Below are 23,587 nucleotides of genomic sequence, written 5' to 3' on the forward strand. Positions count from 1 at the left end.
ATCCCTGGGCCAGGAAGATACCCTGGAGAAGGGAATGGCTACCTGGAAATCCCATGGACAGAGGAGCCTGGAGGGCTATATATAGTCTGTGGGCCTCAAAGAGTGGAACACGACCTAAAGACTAACACATTCAACAAAAGATTGTTACCAGAGCTCAGGAGACTCTCCTTCAAATCACTAAGGAAAAGGGACAAATGAAATAAATGGGGTGTTCATGGGGCATAGACTTTGGCAGATGAAATATTTTAAAGCATGTAAAAGTGACCATGCCATCTTTGAGGGCAAAATCTGTTAGAACAGGCTTCTTTCTTAATACCTGTGTTACTGAGCTTCCAGGCCTGTGTGATTGTGTGCATAGCCATACTAAGGGTTTTAACATCAGACTGTGGAGCTACTTCAGTAACTGATATTATGTTGTTAAATTTCACAGGACCAGCCCTTTCCAGAGCAAGAAAATGGCTTTCAGGCTGGAATAAGATTGGAAGGCATCAACCACCAACATCCATCTTTATTTTGTGTGCTCTCTGTAGCTGAGGTAAGAGATGATGTTACTGTTAGGCTAAGTGTAATGACAGAGGAGAATTTTCTAGAGAATGATGAATTTTGGTGTTTTGTGTTATAAACAAGTTCCAATACATTATGGATTCATTTTATTAAGTGATGGGTGAAATATGTTTTTTAATGATTTTTTTTTCCTTCTCTGAAGATTATAATTTTCTAGTAAGTCCCTCCTCACTAATGGTTACTCTTAATTTAATTGGTAATAGTTTTCACCTGAGATTGGTGAAATCCCTGAATCCCACAGTGTTGCTTTTTTTCTGTTAAAAGAGATGTAGTTATTCAGGTTATTCATTATCTGCACTAATGAGAAATGTATATGAAAAATATCCATGCTTATGAATTATGCATTTGTATACATACATGAATTTTATGAAAATTATATAGGATTAAGAGCCATTGACAAAAGTAAATGACTCATAAAATACAATATTTACTAAATATATTTTTAGTAAATTGATAAAAGACCTCACTATTTTGAATAACATCAAACATCAAAAACACTATTCACTTAATTTGCCAATTGATTACAGTTATTAAACGTATAGCATTTATAGGAAATGTGTTTTCCAGACTGTATTATTATTTTCTATGTTGAGTGTGCTGGATGCATATGTGAGAGTTGAAGTAAGATCACACCCATGTTGGTTTTTGCTTGGTGCTTCAATGTCTTGGGATGTGATTCTAAGCCAGGCAGCAGGAGATGGGGTTTCTGAAAGGAATATTTGACAGGTATTGAATATCATTGAATAAATAACTTGTTGATCAATGGATATGTAAATTGATCTCAGAGTCCTAGACTGAGTAAAAGGATAATTTTCTTGCAGAAAAAATCTTATACTTGAAAGATAGTGTCTAGTTTGTCAGCATTTAGTCTTATCCAGATGTCATCTATGAATTTGTTCTCTAGCATAAGTACTTTTGGATGTAACGATTGGTTCATATATGTTGATGGTGTCTACAGAGTAGATGGAAATGTTGATTTTGTGTACACTTCAAATGCATGACTCAAAGATTGTAAACATTCTGTTTTACAGGTGTGTGGTTACCATCTAAGGCTTCATTTGGATGGTTATTTAAGCTGCGACAGTTTTTGGACCAATGTTGGCTTCCCTGACATCCATCCAGTGGGGTGGTGTGAAAAAATCAAACATGACTTATACATCCCTCAGGGTAAGTAGGAGGGAAAGGCAGTCAGCTTTATTTTAACAGTGGTTTATGAAATACTAATAAGACAGCCTACGTGAATTGATTTTCGAAATGAAAATTTGATCCACACAGAGCCATAAGACTACAAGGATACCACTCTTACAAATAAATAAATGTCTTTTAAAGCATCAGTGATCATTTGGGTCAAGTATTCTGAGGTATAGCAGAAATAAAATCTTACAAGAACATTTTATCTTACATGAAGTTTATTAAGCTTTATAAGGAATGAAGAAACTAATGTTTAAATTACGTTAAAATAAAACATTTCCCTTAAATCAGTGATGCTGCACAGTAAGGAAACTTGGTTCACTGTATATCATTTGTTTCAAGCAGAAATCACAGCAGGCAGGGAACTCCAAAAGGGAAAATTTTCATTATTTTTAAAAATGTTTATTTTTTAAATTTTGGATGCATTGGATCTTTGTTGCTGCTTGCGGGCTTTCTCTAGTTGTGGCGAGTGGGAGCCGCTCTCAGGTTGAAGTGCGTAGGCTTCTCATCATGACGGAGGAAAGAACAGGTCAAGCTGACTCCATCTTGAAAAAGAAGGAAACTCCATCTTGCACTTTCAGTGAATTTTGGACTATGTGCCTGGTAGCCATGGGGATAACATACCTATGGCTGAACTGGTCTCCTGGACTGATAAACACGATTCCATACTAATATTTCCCATCGCCAGAGAGAATGTAATAATCCCCTATGTAGTCAATCACCTTTATAATCTTTATGGCACCCACTGGTGTAATCTACAGTGTATAACCAGCTGACCCTTCTGATTATGAAACATGGCTGTAACCTGATTGTGTCTCCCTTTAACACTTTCCAGGGTAGGTTTAAGGAATTTGGAGGTGTGGGCTTGAGCAGTACACTTAAGGTATATAAGGTTTTCACAAAAGTCGGTCGGGGTCCCTGGCTAAAGAGGAAAGTCTGCCTCCGACCCGCCGGTGTAATAAACTGCACTCCACTATCCACGCTGTCCTTCTGAGTGAGTTTGTTTCCTGGAGCATTTGGCTGTACAATCACAGTGGCTTCTGTCATTGCAGAGCACAGGCTGTAGGGCACGTGGGCTCAGTAGTTGTGGCTCAGGGGCTGTAGAGCTCAGACTCAGTAGTTGTGGTGCAGGGCATGTGGGATTTTCCCAGACCAGGGATCAAACCCATGTCCCTGCACTGGCAAGTGGATCCTTAACCACTGGACCACCAGACAATTCCTTCACTATTTTCTTTGGATGGGAGTTAAAAATCTGTCTTAGTCTCCTCTTTCAGTTCAGTTCAGTTCAGTTGCTCAGTCGTGTTCAACTCTTTACGACCCCATGGACTGCAGCATGCCAGGCCTCCCTGGCTATCACCAACTCCTGGAGTTTACTCAGACTCACGTCCATGGCGTCAGTGATGCCATCCAAACATCTCATCCTCTGTCGTCCCCTTTTCCTCCCACCTTCAATCTTTCCCAGCATTAGGGTCTTTTCAAATGAGTCAGTTCTTCGTGTCAGGTGGCCAAAGTTGTGGAGTTTCAGCTTCAGCATCAGTCCTTCCAGTGAATATTGAGGGTTGATTTCCTTTAGGATGGACTGGTTGGATCTCCCTGCTGTCCAATGGACTCTCAAGAGTCTTCTCCAACACCACACCTCTTTAGGCAAGAGGAACTGGGTCTGGCAGATGTGGCTGAAACGTTTCTTATCTGCTGAGGGCTAGTGAGGGGACGGTTCACAGGTTGCGATGCTGGTGAGCCCATTTCCTTGACCAACACACTCTGTATTAATATAAGGTCTCCTGCTTGGGTCTTAGACTCCGAATGACCGTGGCAATGTCTGAAGTCACCATATAGTCATTTTATTCTCAGGAAGCAGCTTGGGGTGTCCTCTGGGATCCATCCTCAAGGCTGGCGGCAGGGTCCCCTGAGATTACTGGATCTCATGAGTCTGTAACAGGCCCCAGGCTCATCAATTTATCAAGCCCTTAATGTGTGCAGACCCTGGGGATAGAGCTTTGAATAAAATAAATCCTCTCTGTCCTCCTGGGGCTTTCGTTCCAGAGGGGAGGAGAGGATAAGCAGAAAAGGATGCATGCTGAGCAGCGGCAGGGGTGGAGGCTGAAAGAGGCACAGGGCTGCCCTTGCAGTAAGCGTGCTGAAGACAGATGCCTGGACAGATGTGTTGCAGAAAGGAGGACCCCTTCCAGGGCCCGAAACTGGGCTCTTGTCTAATAAGAATTGTTGGAAATGAACTGTCCAAGGAGGCACATGTGCTGACAAAGCAAGAGATTTTATTGGGAAGGGGCACCCGGGCAGAGAACAGTAGGGTAAGGGAAGCCAGGAGAACAGCTCTGTCACGTGGCTCACAGTCTTGGGTTTTATGGTAATGGGATTAGTTTCTGGGTTATCTTTAGCCAGTCATTCTGACTCAGGGTCCTTCCTGGTGGTGCATGCCTTGTTCAGCCAAGATGGATGCCAGAGAGGATTCTGGGAGGTGGTTAGACATGTGGTGTCTCCTTTTGACCTTCCCTGAATTCTTCCGGTTGGTTGGCTCATTAGTTCCATGTTCCTTACCAGGACCTCCTGTTGTAAAACAACTCATGCAATTGGTTACTATGGTGGCTGGCCAGGGTGGGCAGTTTCAGTCAGTGTGCTTCCCCAATGCACAGGACAGACAGCCAGGAAGCTTCTGGGAAGAAGCCCAGCCTGCAGGTGTGTGGTGGAACCACAGGGAGGTGAAGGCACTGGAGTGGAGAGGTGAGGGCCAGGAGCCGGGAGGTGAGTGGCAGGTGTGGCCGTACCTTGAAGGCCCTGTAAGGAGTTTGATGTCTCTTCTGAATGTCATTCGTCTGAAGTGTCTACTGAGCTGAGTGGTCTGGGCCAGGCTGAGGCTAGCCGCTTCAGGACATGGACAGGAGCATCAAGTGTTTTGCCTGTACAGACAAGGAGCTGAGAGCTGGGTCTGCCCCATGGACTGGGGGGTTTCCTGTCATTCATTCCTGTGTCTGATTTCCCTGGGACTGCTCCGCATCAGGCCCTCCCTGGTCTGGGGACTCAGGAGCTCTGCCCTGCCCCACTCTGCCCATTTTGGAAGCCTTCACAGGAGATGAGAGTCCATTAGACCACCAGGTCCTGGTTCCATAATTTAATGAGTTTTAGGATTTGTCGAGAATGACATGAATGTTGAGAAATCACACTCAACAGGTTTGAATTCCATACACTGAAAACACACTGAAGCAGTTTAGAGATTTTCATTTAAATCTTTTTTGTCTGCTGAAGGACATCAAATTTATGGCAGAAAACTGAATAAGAATAATAATGTTATTGTGCACATGGTTATATCTTGGGGGCATTGTGGGTAATCCATCCTTTTTTTTAGGTTATGGAAAAGATAAATTTGTTTGGATGGATTGCTTGAAGGCATGAAAATTACAAAATGCTCCCAAGAAATTATTCAGAAATTATTCAGAGTTCTGTACTTTCTTCCTTAGTATAAAGCAGATTTTTACTTCAATTTAAATTTCTTAAAATTCACTATGTATTCTGTTGTGTTTAGTCTTTTAAGAATCCTTAACTTCCTATGACTTTTATCACTAAATTTTTTCAGTTTTCTATGGATAAACCTTCCCCCCTCCACACACACCCTTTAAACATACAATTAAATACTTTAATTAAATGAAGAGAGTAGAAAACTTTGCGTTGAAAGCCAGCTAAAATTGCCTGCAAGGCGGAAGAACTGGATTCGATACCTGGGTCAGGAAGATCCTGAGAAGGCAATGGCTACTCACTCCAGTATTCTTGCCTGGAGAATCCCATGGGCAGAGGAGCCTGGTGGGCTTCAGTCCATGGGGGTCTCAAAGAGTTAGACACAATTGAGCAACTAACACTTCCACTAACATTTTAAATGCCTTTTAGAATACATTTCTTTTTGCTTTTAGTGAGTTAGTCAATTAAACTTAGCCTGGCACTTTGAGACCTGCTGATGAACCAGGTAGACTATGACTGTGCCTGGTCCAGGTGTATTTAAGAGCGTGACAGATTCAAAGGGCTTGTGAGAATTGGGTACCACATACTCACACGCTCTGTATCGCAGCAGCCTAAAGGGTGTTCAGGAGAGGGGGTCACAGCCCCGCCTCCTCTGGGCCCTGGGGGAGCCACACACTGGGGAGGGGCCAGAAGTCTGCAACCAGAAGAGGCCCGGCCACCTGCTGGCTATGTCCCCTGAGGATAGCCCACCCCCTTCCCCAGGCTTCTGTGTCCTGCTTTGTAAACCAGTGTTCACAGCTGCTCAAAGTGTTTCAGTGTTTTTGTTCGCTCGCTAAGTCGAGTCCGATTCTTTGTGACCCTATGCCAGGCTCCCCTGTCCTTTACTACCTCTCGGAGTTTGCTCAAAACTCATGTTCATTAAGTTGGTTATGCTATTCAACCATCTCATCCTCTGTCACCCCCTTCTCCTCCTACTCTCAATCTCTCCCAACATCAGGGTCTTTTCCAGTGAGTCAGTTCTTTCCGTCAGGTGGCCAAATCATCGGAGATTCAGCTTCAGTGTCAGTCCTTCCAATGAATATTCAGGGTTGATTTCCTTTAGGATGGACTGGTTTTATTGACTTATTTCAAGAAAAGAGAATTATAGAAATATGAAAATGCTTTTAAAAATATACTAAGGGAAACTAAAGATCAAGACCCAGTATAGACAGTAAAGAAGTAGGAAGAAAACCTTCTTCTAGTCCCTAGACAGTGTGTATACTTTCTAAATTTCTAGCCTGGCTAACTTACAGCCAGGAAAAGTGGAGCTTTATCATTGTCGTAATAATCCTTGGTATTTTTAACACTAAAAAACATGTGCAGGTACTAAAAGAAGCATTCATTGTTTTCAACTATAATTTATTTATGGATAAGTGCATGTGTTCCTTAAACACTGAGAAAGCCATCAATTTCAACTCTGATCAAAGTAAGTGATAATTTTATTGTTAAAGAACTTATCTGACAACATTTGCAAATAATGGTATTTGGAAATATACTACCCATCAAAAGCCTAGAGGGAGTGGTGAAATTATTTGATATTCCCATATTCAGTAAACAGTGTATTTTAAAATTAATACCAGTTACTCTAAGAACTGAAGAGGGAAAATGATAAGGGAAATAAAACCTACCTGCATGACAAAAGAGAAAAGCACAAAATAAAAGCTTGTTTCCTGGCAATTTTTTAAATGAATGTATACCTGGTAACAGTCCATTGGAATATTTTTACTGGCTGGTTTCATTCTGGAGGACAAGTGTTGATACTCGGTAGACTTTTCTGATGGTGAATGTCACAGTTTTGACAGCGGCTCAGTCCTGTTTGGTGTCCTATTTCTCCTTCTGCCTCTCCCTCGTTGTGCTGTTACAACAGGCCAATGCCTAAGGAATTTCAGATCAGAATGAAGCTGGAGGCGATCGACAGGAAGAACCCTTCCTTGATATGTGTTTGGAGACCGTAGCAGATATTGTTGGCAATTGTTTGCAAGTGCATTTTGACAATTGGGATGATAGTTACGATACTAGTGAGACACTGACATGTGTTGTATTTCCGTGTGTTCGTGTTTGCCATTAAGAATTTATGTTCACTCCACCACTGAACAGTTTCAGCCAAGTCGCTGTTCTTGCCATTCTTATAGTAACGAACATCAGGAATTTAGAGGCTAACTTGTCACTACCTTCCCTTGCTCGTGAACTGTTGAATTAAAGAGCCCAAGAAACTGTTTCTCCGTCTCTGAGAGGTTGCCTAATGAGGTCTCATCTGAAATAATGTGACCAGTTCAGAGCATTGCACCATATCATGTCTAGTTTGTAAGGGAAGCATTTTTGTGAAGAGAAACTTAAGAACTTGCAGTATTTTTTTTTTTCCTGAAAAATGTTGAACTCAGACTGTCATATTTTTGAAAGGAAAGATTCGGGGAGACTAGAGAGAATAATTTGAAAGCCTACGGGGAGCAGAGAAGATGTATGCTTGCCATGCCATTAAACTAACGTTGCAGGAGTTAAAAGGATTTTCTGGGTGAAAATCTCAAATATGGAAGAGGGCATGGCAAAAATAATTTTTGTGGCCTTTCTTCAGAGTATATCCTGAATAATCAAGAGATCCCTGCCTGAGGCTGTGGTTCATCACCTGCATGTCTCTGGGAGGGGGGCAATTTTCATCTTTGAACTAAGCAGAGTGTAGGTTCATTCCTGTATGTGTCTTAGGTAGAATAGTCTGGGCCCCTGGAAAAGAAAGAGGGAGGAAATTGTAGGCATATGAAGTCTGGTCTGTCCTATTAAAATTTGGACTGACCTATTAATATTTTCTTGCTGCTGGCAAGAGGTGGTAGGAAAGGTTTATTAAAATGTTCACTCTTTGGGGAGATCACTGGCAGTTCAGGTCCTAGTCAAACACTTTTTTAAAAAATATTTTTAAATTTCAAGAAGGTTATGTAAAAGAAATTTGGCCACTCAGCTGACAAAATAGAATCCTAAAATTACTTCTGATTTGCTTAGGCTGTGAAATATTTTAGCTGTGCAGTAATATTTCCATGTGTCTTTTAACATCCAGAATGATCATTACTCTTGGACTCTTTCTCCAGTGTTCATACGGGATCTAAAATAGTATCCTGGTTTTGCAGGTGTGATGTCAGTCGTCCTTTAGGTCCAGCCAGTTGGTTGGTGTCGGGAGCATGGAAGAACTTTGATAGAACCCCAAGGTGAGTGGGCTGATTGAGTTCTCTTTGAAGCCATCTCTACCTGAGTGGCAATGCCCATTTTATTTTTGTTTATGCAAACCACATTTCAATACAAAGGGTGTCATAAGGATACTATGGAAGATTCTGTTAACCCTTGAGGGACCCAGAGGTTGGGAATCTGCAGATCCTTCATAATACAAATGGGACTGTGTTTATAAAGACATATTAGGCAGCCGTTTAAAAAATTGGCACTGTTTTTTATCCAACGAAATGAGAAGCATTGCCATGAACTGACATTTAAAACTATTTATTTCCACTTATGTAATTTAACTTATAACTAATGTTAATTCATTAACTGACTTTTTCCACCTGATGCAAGTAGCAGACTTCATTGGAAAAGACCCTGAAGCTGGGAAAGACTGAGGGCAGGAGCAAAAGAGGATGGCAGAGAATGAGATGGTTGGATGGCATCACCTAGTCAACGGACATGAGTCTGAGCAAATCTGGGAGATAGTGAAGGACAGGGAAGCCTGGCATGCTGCAGTCTGTGGGGTGGCAAAAAGTTGGATACGATTTAGCGACTGAACAACATCAACAAGGTTATTAAATATACTTTACTTTGGAGTTAAATGTAAGAAATGAAGAAACCTAAAAAGTGAAAATTGATAATGAGAGCTCAGACTTGCCAGATTCTTTCACCAAGCCAACTTAGTGGCTGAACACTGACATAAGAACTCATTTCTTGTTATTTATCTGTTTCCTCATTACAGAAACAGAATCTCTCCACTTATTTAGTTCTCTGATTTATTTCAGTGACATTTTATAGCTTTTCATATGTAGATCCTATATATATATTTGGCTAAATTGTATAGCTATTTTATTATTTTAGATGCTAATATATACGGTACTGTGTTTTTAATTTCAAATTTCACTTTTTCTTTGCCAGTGTATAGGAAAGCAATTGAATTTCTATATATTAACCTTGTATCCTGTAATCTTGTTATAATCAATTATTGATTCTAGTTTTTTTGATTAGTTGCTCAGTCGGGCAACCCTTTACAATCCCATGGACTGTAGTCTGCCAGGTTCCTCTGTCCATGGGATTCTCCAGGCAAGAATACTGGAGTGCTTTGCCATTCCCTACTCCAGCGGATCTTCCCAACCCAGGGACTGAACCCAGGTCTCCTGCATTGCAGGCAGATTCTTTACCATCTGAGCCACCAGGGAAGCCCATAGAAGGGAGAGAACCTAGGAAGAATAAAAGAAAGTGATCTATATATATTTGTGTAAAAACATTATTAAGATCTAATTCACATGCTGTACAATTCATCCATTTATAAAATCCAGGATTTTAAATATATTTACACAATTGTATAGCCATCACCATGGTCAATTTTAGAATGTTTCCATCACCTGGACCACTTAGCCCTTATCCCCAAACCTCCGATTCTGCAGCATTCGGAGAACATCAGTCTACTTCCTGTCTCACCCATTCTGAATATTTCATGTAAATAGAATCACATGAGCTGTGGCCACTGGTGTCTGACTCCTTTCACTTAGCTTAGTGATCTTAGAGTTCATCTACATTGCTGCATGTATCAGAATGCATTGTTTCTTTTTTAGTTTCTAATAATATTCTTTGTGTAGATAAACCACAGTTTGCATACTCAGTTTATCAGTTGATGGGTATTGGAGCTGGTTTCGCTTTTTGACTCCTTCAAATAATGCTGCTGTGAATATCTGTGTATGCGTTTTGGCTTGAACATGTTTTCTGTTCTCTCGAGTTTATACATAGCAGTGAAATTGGGGTCATATAGTAATTCTACATTTGCCTTACTGAATAGTGAGTGGGTAATTACTTACTGACTTTTTAACCACAGGAGGCTGCACTTTTAAAAATTCCCACAAGTAGTGGGAAGTCCCACGGAGCCCTGGGGGGCCACAGTCCGTGGGGTCGCAAAGAGTCAGACACGACTAAAAACAACAACAAGTAGTGTATGAGGGCTACAGCTTCTCCACATCCTTGACGACACTTGCTGTGTGTTCTTGTATACTACTCTGTAACAAATTACCATGACGTTAGTGAGCTAAAGCAGTACAGATTTCCTGTCTTATTATTCTGGAAGTCAGGAGTTCAAGATGGGTTTCACTTCGGGTTTGGACTATTAATGAAGAATTAGTGGGATGGGTAGATTGAGGTCTTTTTATGAAAGACCTTTAAAAGACGAAGTGAGGAGTTTATAGTCAAACACTGATGTAACTGTGGTGGAGCATTTATTTTGCAATAGTAGGCAAAACTGGGGCTTCCCATATGGCTCAGCTGGTAAAAAATCCCCTGCAATGCAGGAGACACAGGAGATGCAGATTTGGTCCCTGGGTTGGGAAGATCCCCTGGAAGAGAAAATGTCAACCCACTCCAGTCTTCTTGCCTGGAGAATTCCATGGAGAGAGGAGCCTGGCGGGCTACAGTGCATAGGTTGCAAAGAGTTGGACACAACTTAGCAACTAAACAACAACAACAATATGTAATTTAAACAAGAAATGGGTATACCAGACCACCTGACTGCTTCTTGAGAAACCTGTATGCAGGTCAGGAAGCAACAGTTAGAACTGGACATGGAACAACAGACTGGTTCCAAATAGGAAAAAGAATACATCAAGGCTGTATATTGTCACTCTGCTTATTTAACTTATATGCAGAGTACATCATGAGAGACGCTGGGCTGGAGAAAGCATAAGCTGGAATCAAGATTGCTGGGAGAAATATCAATCACCTCAGATATGCAGATGATACCACCCTTATGGCAGAAGAAGAAGAACTAAAGAGCTCTTGATGAAAGTGAAAGAGGAGAATGAAAAAGTTGGCTTAAAGCTCAACATTCAGAAAACTAAGATCATGGCATCCAGTCCCATCACTTCATGGGAAATAGATGGGGAAACAGTGGAAACATTGGCTGACTTTATTTTTCTGGGCTCCAAAATCACTGCAGATAGTGACTGCAGCCATGAAATTAAAAGACGCTTACTCCTTGGAAGGAAAGTTATGACCAACCTAGATAGCGTATTAAAAAGCAGAGACGTTACTTTGCCAACAAAGGTCCATCTAGTCAAGGCTATGGTTTTTCCAGTGGTCATGTATGGATGTGAGAGTTGGACTAAAAAGAAGGTTGAGTGCCGAAGAATTGATGCTTTTGAACTGTGGTGTTGCAGAAGACTCTTGAGAGTCCCTTGGACTGCAAGGAGATCCAACCAGTCCATCTTAAAGAAGATCAGTCCTGGGTGTTCACTGGAAGGACTGATGCTGAGGCTGAAACTCCAATAGTTTGGCCACCTGATGCGAAGAGCTAACTCATTTGAAAAGAGCCTGATGCTGGGAAAGATTGAGGGCAGGAGGAGAAGAGGACAACAGAGGATGAGATGGTTGGATGGCATCATTGACTCGATGGACATGGGTTTGCGTAGACTCCAGGAGTTGGTGATGGATAGGGAAGCCTGGCGTGCTGCAGTTCATGGGGTTGCAAAGAGTTGGACACGACTGAGTGACTGAACTGAAACATTATAATAGTCTTCTTATTGTTCATACTGTTTTTGTAGCCTTTTCCCCTACTTACTTGAAGATATAATTTGAATATATTCCCTTTCTTTAAATAGTCATTGATAACCTGGCTATTAATGACTGTATCCTTGTCTATATGTGAGGATACTGCACTTTATTTTTGTATTGTACATAAATTTTATCTAGTTCTTAAATAACACGTGAAGACATGCTTTTATAGAAATAGTTATATGTTTATTGCTTAATTTTTTAATTTTAAATATTTTTTAAAATTTAAATAAAACTTTTTTTAAGTTTGTTGTTATTTTGTGGTTGTTGTAAGTGGAATTATTAGATTGCAGAATATGGAGGTATTTTTTTAAGCTTTTAGTAAATATTTCTAGAGTGCCCTTCATATAGTTTCTTTTCTTCCAACGATATAAGAAAATTCAGACATTAAAAAGAAAAAAATGGAACAAGACCAGATATCTCAAAATATAGACACTGATTTTATGTGAAGATTTTAAATTTCTTTGCTTGTTTTTTTTCTATTGAGTTTTATCAATTCTTTATATATAACCTCTTATCAGATAACATAATTTGCAAACATTTTCTCCTAGTCATTAGGTTGCTTTTTCATTTTGTTGATTATTTTCTTTCCTGTGCAGAAGCCTTTTAGTCTAATGTAGTCCCACTTATTTCTTTTTGCTTTCATTGCCTTTGCTTTTTGTATTAAATCCAGGAAGTCATCACCACTATCAAGAGCTTATTGCTGGTTTTCTTCTAGGAGTTTTTAGGGTTTTAGGCCTTATAGTCAAGGCTTTAACTACTTTCCAGGTTTGTATAAGGCAAATTAACCTGCTCCATACTGGCATTTCTCTGTAACAGATTTCTGTTTGGCGTCCTCAATTCAGTTCAGTTCAGTCGCTCAGTCGTGTCTGACTCTTTGCAACCCTATGAATCGCAGCACGCCAGGCCTCCCTGTCCATCACCATCTCCCGGAGTTCACTCAGACTCGCATCCATTGAGTCGGTGATGCCATCCAGCCATCTCATCCTCTGTCGTCCCCTTCTCCTCCTGCCCCCAATCCCTCCCAGCATCAGAGTCTTTTCCAATGAGTCAATTCTTTGCATGAGGTAGCCAAAGTACTGGAGTTTCAGCTTTAGCATCAGTCCCTCCAAAGAAATCCCAGGGCTGATCTCCCTCAGAATGGACTGGTTGGATCTCCTTGCAGTCCAAGGGACTCTCAAGAGTCTTCTCCAACACCACAGTTCAAAAGCATCAATTCTTCAGCGCTCAGCTTTCTTCACAGTCGAACTCTCACATCCATACATGACCTTTGGAAAAACCATAGCCTTGACTAGATGGACCTTTGTTGGCAAAGTAATATCTCTGCTTTTCAATATGCTGTCTAGGTTGGTCATAACTTTCCTTCCAAGGAGTAAGCGTCTTTTAATTTCATGGCTGCAGTCACTATCTGCACTGATGTTGGAGCCCCCCAAAATAAAGTCTGACACTGTTTCCACTATTTCCCCATCTCATGAAGTGATGGAACTGGATGCCATGATCTTCGTTTTCTGAATGTTGAGCTTTAAGTCAACTTTTTCACTCTCCACTTTCACTTTCATCAAGAGGCTTTTTAATTCATCTTCACTTTCTGCCATAAGGGTGTGTCATCTGCATATCGGAGGTGACTGATATTTCTCCTGGCAGTCTTGATTCCAGCTTGTGCTTCTTCCAGTCCAGTGTTTCTCGTGATGTACTCTGCATAGAAGTTAAATAAGCAGGGTGACAATATACAGCCTTGATATACTCCTTTTCCTATTTGGAATCAGTCTGTTGTTCCATGTCCAGTTCTAACTGTTGCTTCCTGACCTGCATATAGGTTTCTCAAGAGCCAGGTCAGGTGGTCTGGTATTCCTATCTCTTTCAGAATTTTCCACAGTTTATTGTGATCCACACAGTCAAAGGCTTTGGCATAGTCAATACAGCAGAAATAGATGTTTTTCTGGAACTCTCTTGCTTTTTCCATGATCCAGCTGATGTTGGCAATTTGATCTCTGGTTCCTCTGCCTTTTCTAAAACCAGCTTGAACATCAGGAAGTTCACAGTTCACATATTGCTGAAGCCTGGCTTGGAGAATTTTGAGCATTACTTTACTAGCATGTGAGATGAGTGCAATTGTGTGGTAGTTTGAGCATTCTTTGGCATTGCCTTTCTTTGGGATTGGAATGAAAAGTGACCTTGTCCAGTCCTGTGGCCACTGCTGAGTTTTCCAAATTTGCTGGCATATTGAGTGCAGCACTTTCACAGCATCATCTTTCAGGATTTGAAATAGCGTAACTGGAATTCCATCACCTCCACTAGCTTTGTTTGTAGTGATGCTTTCTAAGGCCCACTTGACTTCACATTCCAGGATGTGTGGCTCTAGGTGAGTGATCACACAATCATGATTATCTTGGCCGTGAAGATCTTTTTTGTATAGTTCTTCTGTGTATTCTTGCCACCTCTTCTTAATATCTTCTGCTTCTGTTAGGTCCATACCATTTCTGTCCTTTATCAAGCCTATCTTTGCATGAAATGTTCTCTTGGTGTCTCTAATGTTCTTGAAGAGATCTCTAGTCTTTCCCATTCTGTTGTTTTCCTCTATTTCTTTGCATTGATAGCTGAGGAAGGCTTTCTTATCTCTTCTTGCTATTCTTGGAACTCTGCATTCAGATCTTGTATCTCTGCTTGTATCTTTCCTTTTCTCCTTTACTTTTCACTTCTCTTCTCTTCTCTGTTCATTTCCAAGGCAAACCATTCAATATCATGATAATCCAAGTCTATGCCCCAACCTGTAACGCTGAAGAAGCTGAAGTTGAATGTTCTGTGAAGACCTACAAGACCTTTTAGAACTAACACCCAAAAAAAATGTCCTTTTCATTATAGGGGACTAGAATGCAAAAGTAGAAAGTCAAGAAACACCTGGAGTAACAGGCAAATTTGGCCTTGGAATATGGAATGAAGCAGGGCAAAGGCTAATAGAGTTTTGCCAAGAAAATGCATTGGTCATAGCAAACACACTCTTCCAACAACACAAGAGAAGACTCTACACATGGACATCACCAGATGGTCAACACTGAAATCAGACTGATTATATTCTTTGCAGCCAAAGATGGAGAAGCTCTATACAGTCAACAAAAGCAAGACCGGGAGCTAACTGTGGCTCAGATCATGAACTCCTTATTGCCAAATTCAGACTGAAATTGAAGAAAGTAGGGAAAACCACAAGACCATTCAGGTATGACCTGAACAAATCCCTTATGATTATACAGTGGAAGTGAGAAAGAAATAGATTTAATGGACTAGATCTGATAGATAGAGTGCCTGATGAACTATGGATGGAGGTTCATGACATTGTACAGGAGAGAGGGATCAAGACCATCCCCGTGGAAAAGAAATGCAAAAAAGCAAAATGGCTGTCTGAGGAGGCCTTACAAATAGCTGTGAAAAAAAGAGAAGCGTCCTCAATTACTAGATGTCAAATCAGTTTTCATTCACTAATTTCCTTTCCCAGTTCCAGGAATCTTTGTTGCCAGTTCTCATCTGCTTTTGGCTTTTTACTTGTTTTCATTGTGGCTTTATGTTCTTGTACTAGTTTCATAGTTTTTGTATAATATACATGTTTTTATACTGTATTATTACATTCATTTCTCCTTATACCCAAGTTACTCTCTCCTAGTAAATAGCAGTTGGAGGTAATTCCTCCATGCTAATTTTCTTGAGCTAACTAGCATATCAGACCACTCTATAAAATGTTAGTGCTATAACATGTTAAGAATGGATTTCTTGCTCCTGTCAAAGTACAGTCATGGTTGATAGGGATCAGTTCTGCTCCATTTAATTACTGTCCCCTGGGTCCTTGGGAATCTTTCTCTCAGACCTGAGAATAGGAAGAGGGCTGATGGTCACACATGAGAAGGCTTTGGGGCCAGACTCAGAAGTGGCTTCTTGCATCATTTCTGTGCACATGCATTGGCCAGAATGCAATTACATATCAGCATTTAAATGCATAGCAGTAAAGGTGCAGTCCATCTATTTTCCCAAGAGGGAGATGAACAATTAGCCATTCCATGCTATGCATTTTTTGCTAATTCCCATACCATTGCATATACCCAGACATGCACACTCGAACATGCATATGTTCATGAACCCATGTCCTTTGTAAAATCATTGTCCGTGCTATAAAAGTGGGTTAATGTTGTGTACATCTGTTTTCATCTTCTTGTTCCCAGTCAGTGGAGGCTTTTCTTGGTCTCTACCATCGGGCAGCCTAGACATATGAAGTCCCTGCTCTGCCTCATGAGCATGACCTGAATCGGAGCAAGAAGTAGTGTCTGAGGGGCTTTCTTAGAGAACCCAGCCCCTTAAAATGATGGCAGAACCCAGTCTGGCTTCCCTGGTGCTGGTGGTCTAGCCCCCATTGCTTGCTGGCACTGGTGCTTGCTCCTGTCTCAGTGCCCAACAGTCTTGGAGCATCCCTGGGCCTCAGAGCAGCTCCCTGGAGATCTTGATCTCTGTAAATTGCAGGTCAGGATACCTGGGCTCCAGCTTTGCTTATTAGTTGTCCTGCCTTTGACATGTCAGCTAGAGTATCAGGTCTCTCTTTCCTCATCGACAAGATGAGGAGTTATTAATAGATGAAGAGGACTCTGAAGTCCTTCCAGCATGTATTTATGGCCAATATTCTGTCTGTTCTTATTGAACCTTCTCAGTAAGACTCAGAAGATGAGTTAACTTGTTATTAAACAGACTGTTGTCTATTGCTTGAGAATTGCTTGTCCTGGGACACCTATGATTTTTGGTTCTGGAACTGACTTCTGGTATAATTACGGTTGTCTTGCTTCCATGGAACCGATTTCCCAGACCAGAAGGTTAGGAACGTAAGGACTTGTGTTATTTATTCATGATTCCAGTTTTTTGGAAAGAAGGATCAGTGGCAGGATCATGTTTCTTGTTAGGCTGTTGTTCCTGGGGAAAGTGATAGAGGATGTTGCTGTGAGCAAAGCCTGGAACCCATCTCACCCTTCAGCCGGCCTTCTTATGTGGCAAGTTGGGGAGTGTCATGTCTGCCTACTGCGAACGCCACACATCAGACGCCTAGTCTGGGCTCTGTCCAGGCTGCAGTGCTGCCTGGAAGCACCAGTGGGATTCTGAGGCATCATTAGGACACAGTGATGCACCAGAATCATTACTGGCTCAGCTTCCAGTGAACTGATGTGGGTGGAGCACGCCATACATAAACAGAAGCCAGGTAGACAAGCTGCTCTTGGCTATAAGTGAAGAGGGTGAAGGCTGTTGTTGTTCCCTGTTTTGTTTTTTTTTTTTTTTCTCGTTTCAAGTATAAATTTAGCCATGTGACTGGATCTGTCCCCTGCCCCTTCCTCTATTCCTCTGCCTCCGCCCATGAGCCTGGCAGGACTCAGATCCAGGCAGAAAGAGGAGAGAGGGAAAATGGGTGTCATTTGCAAGGTTTTCATGGCTGGAAGATGCTCTGCTCCTTGGGTTCATTGAACAGGGAAAATAGAATTCATGCATGTGTTTTCTCTTTTGCACATGCACAGCTCACTTCTGGAGAGTCACACAGAAGCAGTTAATACTTAAGAATCACTTAACACAATCACAGTTTTTTTATTTTCACATGTTGATCATGTATCTGGTCCTATCACTTCATGGCAAATAGATGGAGAAACAATGGAAACAGTGAGAAACTTTATTTTGAGAGGCTCCAAAATCACTGTAGATGGTGACTGCAGCCATGAAATTAAAAAATGCTTGCTCCTTGGAAGAAAAGCTATGACCAACCTAGACAGCATTTTAAAAAGCAGAGACATTACTTTGCCAACAAAGGTCCATCTAGTCAAAGCTATGGTTTTTCCAGTGGTCATGTATGGATGTGAGAGTTGGACTATAAAGAAAGCTGAGTGCCAAAGAATTGATGCTTTTGAGCTGTAGTGTTGGAGAAGACTCTTGAGAGTCCCTTGGACCACAAGGAGATCCAACCAGTCCATCCTAAAGGAAATCAGTCCTGAATATTCACTGGAAGGATTGAAGCTGAAACTCCAATACTTTGGCCACCTGATGTAAAGAACTAACTCATTGGAAAAGACCCTGACGCTGGGAAAGATTGAAGGCGGGAGGAGAAGGGGATGACAGAGGATGAGGTGGTTGGGTGGCATCACCAAATCGATGGACATGAGTTTGAGTAAACTCCAGGAGTTGGTGATGGACAGGGAAGCCTGGCGTGCTGCAGTCCATGGATCGCAAAGAGTCAGACACGACTGAGTGACTGAACTGAACTGATTGATCATGTAAAGTGAGTGGGGCTGTTCCTCTGGGCTCAGCAGCTGGGTCTGTCTTTGGGGCCAGAGCAGGATTGGATGCCTGCTCACCAAGCATTCCTCGCCCACCAATTGTAGGTCTCATTTGTCGCCATTACCCTGAATGTGCTGGTCAGGTCCCCTAGGGGTCCTCCCAGGTGGGGAACCTGGAGCTGGCTGAGGAGCCTCAATGCTGAAGGGGCAAATTCAGATCTTCTACAGAAATGTGGAGGCCCAAGTAGCAAGGAGCAAGTCTGTACTGTTTTTAAAAGATGACCTATAAAGGTAAATGCAGCTGCAGAAATGTTATACTAATGTATATTTTAAAATTGTAATGAGAAATAGTAAACTTGGGAAATTGTAATTACAAACCTTTAATTATGAGAATAAAACCCTAATCAATGCAGAATAATTGGAAGAATTGGAAAAATCATCAATTCAAAGTTTGAGGTCAGACAGTGATTGTGAGTTTTTTCAAACTTCTGAAGAGCCTCCTGCAGTGAGCTGGCTGTGCCACACACTCACACTACTTTTGGACCCTGGTCCACCTGCTTGACCTTGTGGAATGAATGCATTGACCAGTGAATGACTGCTCGTGAGCATGAATGCAAGCAAAACAGCCTACTCAGAGGTTATCATAGACTTCCATTCTTAATAGGAGCTATTAAATTGTTGTTGTTATTCAGTTGATAAGTCGTGTCTGACTCTTTGTGACCCCATGGACTGCAGCATGCCAGGCTTCCTTGTCCTTTTCTATCTCCTGGAGTTTGCTCAAACTCATGTTCATTGAGTCAGTGATGCCATCCAGTGAACTTCCAGATATACAAGCTGGTTTTAGAAAAGGCAGAGGAACCAGAGATCAAATTGCCAACATCCGCTATATCATCAAAAAAGCAAGAGAGTTCCAGAAAAACATCTATTTCTGCTTTATTGGCTATGCCAAAGCCTTTGACTGTGTGAATCACAATAAACTGTGGAAAATTCTGAAAGAGATGGGAATACCAGACCACCTGACCTGGCTCTTGAGAAACCTATACGCAGGTCAGGAAACAATAGTTCGAACTGGACATGGAACAACAGACTGATTCCAAATAGGAAAAGGAGTACATCAAGGCTGTATATTGTCATGCTACTTATTTAACTTCTATGCAGAGTACATCATGAGAAACGCTGGGCTGGAAGAAGCACAAGGTGGAATCAAGATTGCCAGGAGAAATATCAGTCACCTCAGATATGCAGTTGACACCACCCTTATGGCAAAAGTGAAGAGGAACTAAAAAGCCTCTTGATGAAAGTGAAAGTGGAGAGTGAAAAAGTTGACTTAAAGCTCAACATTCAGAAAACGAAGATCATGGCATCTGGTCCCATCACTTCATGGCAAATAGATGGGGAGACAGTGGAAACAATGTCAGACTTTATTTTTGGGGGCTCCAAAATCACTGCAGATGGTGACTGCAGCCATGAAATTAAAAGTTGCTTACTCCTTGGAAAAAAAGTTATGACCAACCTAGATAGCATATTCAAAAGCAGAGACATTACTTTGCCAACAAAGGTCCATCTGGTCAAGGCTATGGTTTTTCCAGTGGTCATGTGTGGATGTGAGATTTGGACTGTGAAGAAGGCTGAGCACTGAAGAAATGATGCTTTTGAATGGTGGTGTTGGAGAAGACTCTTGAGAGTCCCTTGAACTGCGAGGAGATCCAATGAGTCCATCCTAAAGGAGATCAGTCCTGGGTGTTCTTTGGAAGGAATGATGCTAAAGCTGAAACTCCGGTACTTTGGCCACCTTGTGCGAAGAGTTAACTAATTGGAAAAGACTTCGATGCTGGGAGGGATTGGGGGCAGGAGGAGAAGGGGACGACAGAGGATGAGATGGTTGGATGGCATCAGTTCAGTTCAGTCAGTTCAGTCGCTCAGTTGTATCTGACTCTTTGGGACCCCATGAATTGCAGCGCGCCAGGCCTCCCTGTCCATCACCATGAGCTGGCTCTTCGCATCTGGTGGCCAAAGTACTGGAGCTTCATCTTCAGCATCAGTCTTTCCAATGAATATTCAGAGTTGAGTTCCTTTAGGACTGAATGGTTTGATCTTGCTGTCCAAGGGATTCTCAAGAGTCCTCTCCAGCACCACAATTCGAAAGCATCAGTTCTTTGGCTCTCAGCCTTCTTTATGGTTCAACTCTTGCTTTTAGTTAAAAATGCTAAAGTGGAGGTGACTTATTTACTATTGTTTCTGTACACAAATGTAGGTGACCATTTTCCTCCTCGAAGTGCCTTGAAAGCCCCATCAACCTCTGATGCTAAGCCCCTCATTTCTGGTCCTGTCTGCCCACTGAGTGGGAACTTTGACCCTTTTCATCTCAGGGACTGCTGGACGGTCAGCGATGCCAGAATAAAATTGGTGGATCATATGTAGCCCCTGTGTTTTACCTGTTCACCCATTTTGAGGGAACACCTTTTCACACATTTTGAGGGAATATTGCTTTTAACAATTTGTTAGAATACCAACTTGTAAAGTTCAAACTTGTACTTATACATTTATTCCAGGATTAAACCAAGTATAAAGAAAGTGCACTGATAGCACAGTTAGAGATATTTATGTTCTAAACCAGTGGTTTTCAAGCTCTATTCCCTTTCAACTCTATCCTCGGGGCTCCCTGGCTCATCTTTAATCAGAATTTTCTATAGTGAGCTTCTCCATATGATTTTTTTTTTTTACTGGAAGTCTTCTCAAGATCAAAAGGTGTTTAAAACAAAATGCTATTTCATTTTTAAAAAAGCAGTTGATTATAATAGGTCCAGTTTGGAGGAAGAGGGATACTCAAATTAAGAGGGCTGGAAGTTCTGGCGTACTAGAGTTTTAAGAACAGCAAAATATTCAGCAAGTAAAAGTTCCAGTTGCTTGTAGTCTCACATTTCTTCTTGCTTTATGTGAAAGCTTCATTTTATTTTTCCAAAAAGAAAATTACAAGAAAGTAAAATTACAAAAAGATCTGGTTAAAAAGGCAGCCTCCAGGCGCTCTGTTAAAGGGTTGTTATGGGTTCACCTCAAGCTGTATGCCTTTGGCGTCTGAAACAATTATGTTTATTATCAGCACAAACCTCAGGGAGAAAAGAAAGAATTTTAAGGATCAGAGAGTAAACTATAGTCAGTATCCTCCATTTAGTAGACACGATAATGGATCTTAGAGAGAAATATGCTTTCACAGAAGCTGTAGAGTAACAAACCAGGTATTGGAGAAATAGTCAACTATTTTGTAAGTCATGCATTATCAGAGGTTTTATTTTCCTGCTGCTATTTCTAAACTTGAGAAACCCAATACTCTTTCATTTTCAAGCAACTCAACTGAACACTTTTATGTGTAATAGCTTTCAGAGTGCAACGTTTTGCCACCTCTTAAGCCCTGGCCAAGTTGTCTTTTGACTGATTTTTGGTGAATTTTCTTAGTTTCCATGATTTGGTAAGCTCCAGGGCATTTTCCCCTCACTCGATTTTCTTTAATATTCCTTGAGCGACCATCTTTGTAGACTCCTGGTTCCCAGTCCTTTCAGACTGGAAAGAAACTTTAGGTTAATACAGTCTAACATGGTTATATTAAAGATGAAATAAGAGAAGCGCAGGCTGTGGCTTTAAATTACATTGTGGTACCCTTATGGCAGAAAGTGAAGAGGAGCTAAAAAGCCTCTTGATGAAAGTGAAAGTGGAGAGTGAAAAAGTTGGCTCAAAGCTCAACATTCAGAAAACGAAGATCATGGCATCCGGTCCCATCACTCCATGGGAAATAGACGGGGAAACAGTGGAAACAGTGTCAGACTTTATTTTTTGGGCTCCAAAATCACTGCAGATGGTGATTGCAGCCATGAAATTAGAAGACGCTTACTCCTTGGAAGAAAAGTTATGACCAACCTAGATAGTATATTGAAAAGCAGAGACATTACTTTGCCGACTAAGGTCCATCTAGTCAAGGCTATGGTTTTTCCAGTGGTCATGTATGGATGTGAGAGTTGGACTGTGAAGAAAGCTGAGCGCTGAAGAATTGATGCTTTTGAACAGTGGTGTTGGAGAAGACTCTTGAGAGTCTCTTGGACTGCAAGGAGATCCAACCAGTCCATTCCAAAGGAGATCAACCTGGGGATTCCTTTGGAAGGAATGATGCTAAAGCTGAAACTCCAGTACTTTGGCCACCTCATGCGAAGAGTTGACTCATTGGAAAAGACTCTGATCCTGGGAGGGACTGGGGGCAGGAGGAGAAGGGGACGACAGAGGATGAGATGGCTGGATGGCATCACTGACTTGATCAACGCGACTCTGAGTGAACTCTGGGAGTTGGTGATGGACAGGGAGGCCTGGCATGCTGCGATTCATGGGGTCGCAAAGAGTCGGACACGACTGAGCAACTGAACTGAACTGATGGTTTTAAAACAGCTTAACTGTTATAATTATGGCAGCTTTTACCTGTTTTAAGTTTAGATATAAAGGATCATATGTTTATCTTTTCTAATTTTTTGTTGATTTTTCCTTTTTGTCATACACCTCAAAACTGGGCAGTGATAGTCCACGATTTCTTAAGTTATAAGGTTAATTTTAGAAAAAAAATGAAAACATCTAAACCAATGGATAAATTATAGTAAGATCCTTTTTTTGAACCCTGTGATCATTAATGAATTTATCATTTAATCTGTCTTTGTCTTTTAAATATCTGGAAAATAACCAAAACATTCTTTTAACTCTTGCAGGTTTTTATGAAACCTGGATAAAATATTAATAATATGCATAAAATGTCTGTGTGTTCTTAGAACTACAGTTGTATTAAATATCTGATGCAAAAGTAGAACATCATGTTTTAGAAAACGTTAGCAACACGTCTGAATTGTTGGATTTCTCATGACTTGTCCCTCTTATAACATCACAGCGATTGTACCATGGTTTTCTCCCGAATGTGAAACTTGAAGTTGTGGATAAGCAAAACCCCAGGTGAATTTACTTGCTACGATTATGGATATTGACGACCAAAGTATAAAGGTACATGTTTAGATTAGTGTGATATTATATTGGTGTTTCCCCTGTGTCTCCTGTGAGGCTGGCTTCAGAGGCTCTAAGTTCCTGTCTCAGAAGAAGGATAGAACTTGGCCCGAGTTCATTGCTGATCTTGTGGCTCTGTTCTCGTGTCTCAGCTGACATGTGTGGAAGAGGATTCTATAGATTAGACACGACTGATTTTCTGAAGGCTCTCACACATCTTTGTTTGCACTTGC

At 41.3% G+C, this 23,587-nt stretch overlaps 1 long non-coding RNA gene across 1 annotated transcript; it reads left to right on the plus strand.

The window, feature by feature from the left end:
• Window positions 1–1,580: 1,580 nt before the first annotated feature.
• Window positions 1,581–23,354, plus strand: LOC120881085. Its single transcript, XR_005725210.1, has 3 exons — window positions 1,581–1,731; window positions 8,379–8,456; window positions 23,245–23,354. It is a non-coding gene; the product is annotated as an uncharacterized LOC120881085 (long non-coding RNA).
• The last annotated feature ends 233 nt before the right edge of the window (window positions 23,355–23,587 follow it).

Source organism: Oryx dammah, unplaced genomic scaffold, assembly GCF_014754425.2.
Source record: "Oryx dammah isolate SB20612 unplaced genomic scaffold, SCBI_Odam_1.1 HiC_scaffold_22, whole genome shotgun sequence".
Classification (NCBI taxonomy): domain Eukaryota; kingdom Metazoa; phylum Chordata; class Mammalia; order Artiodactyla; family Bovidae; genus Oryx; species Oryx dammah.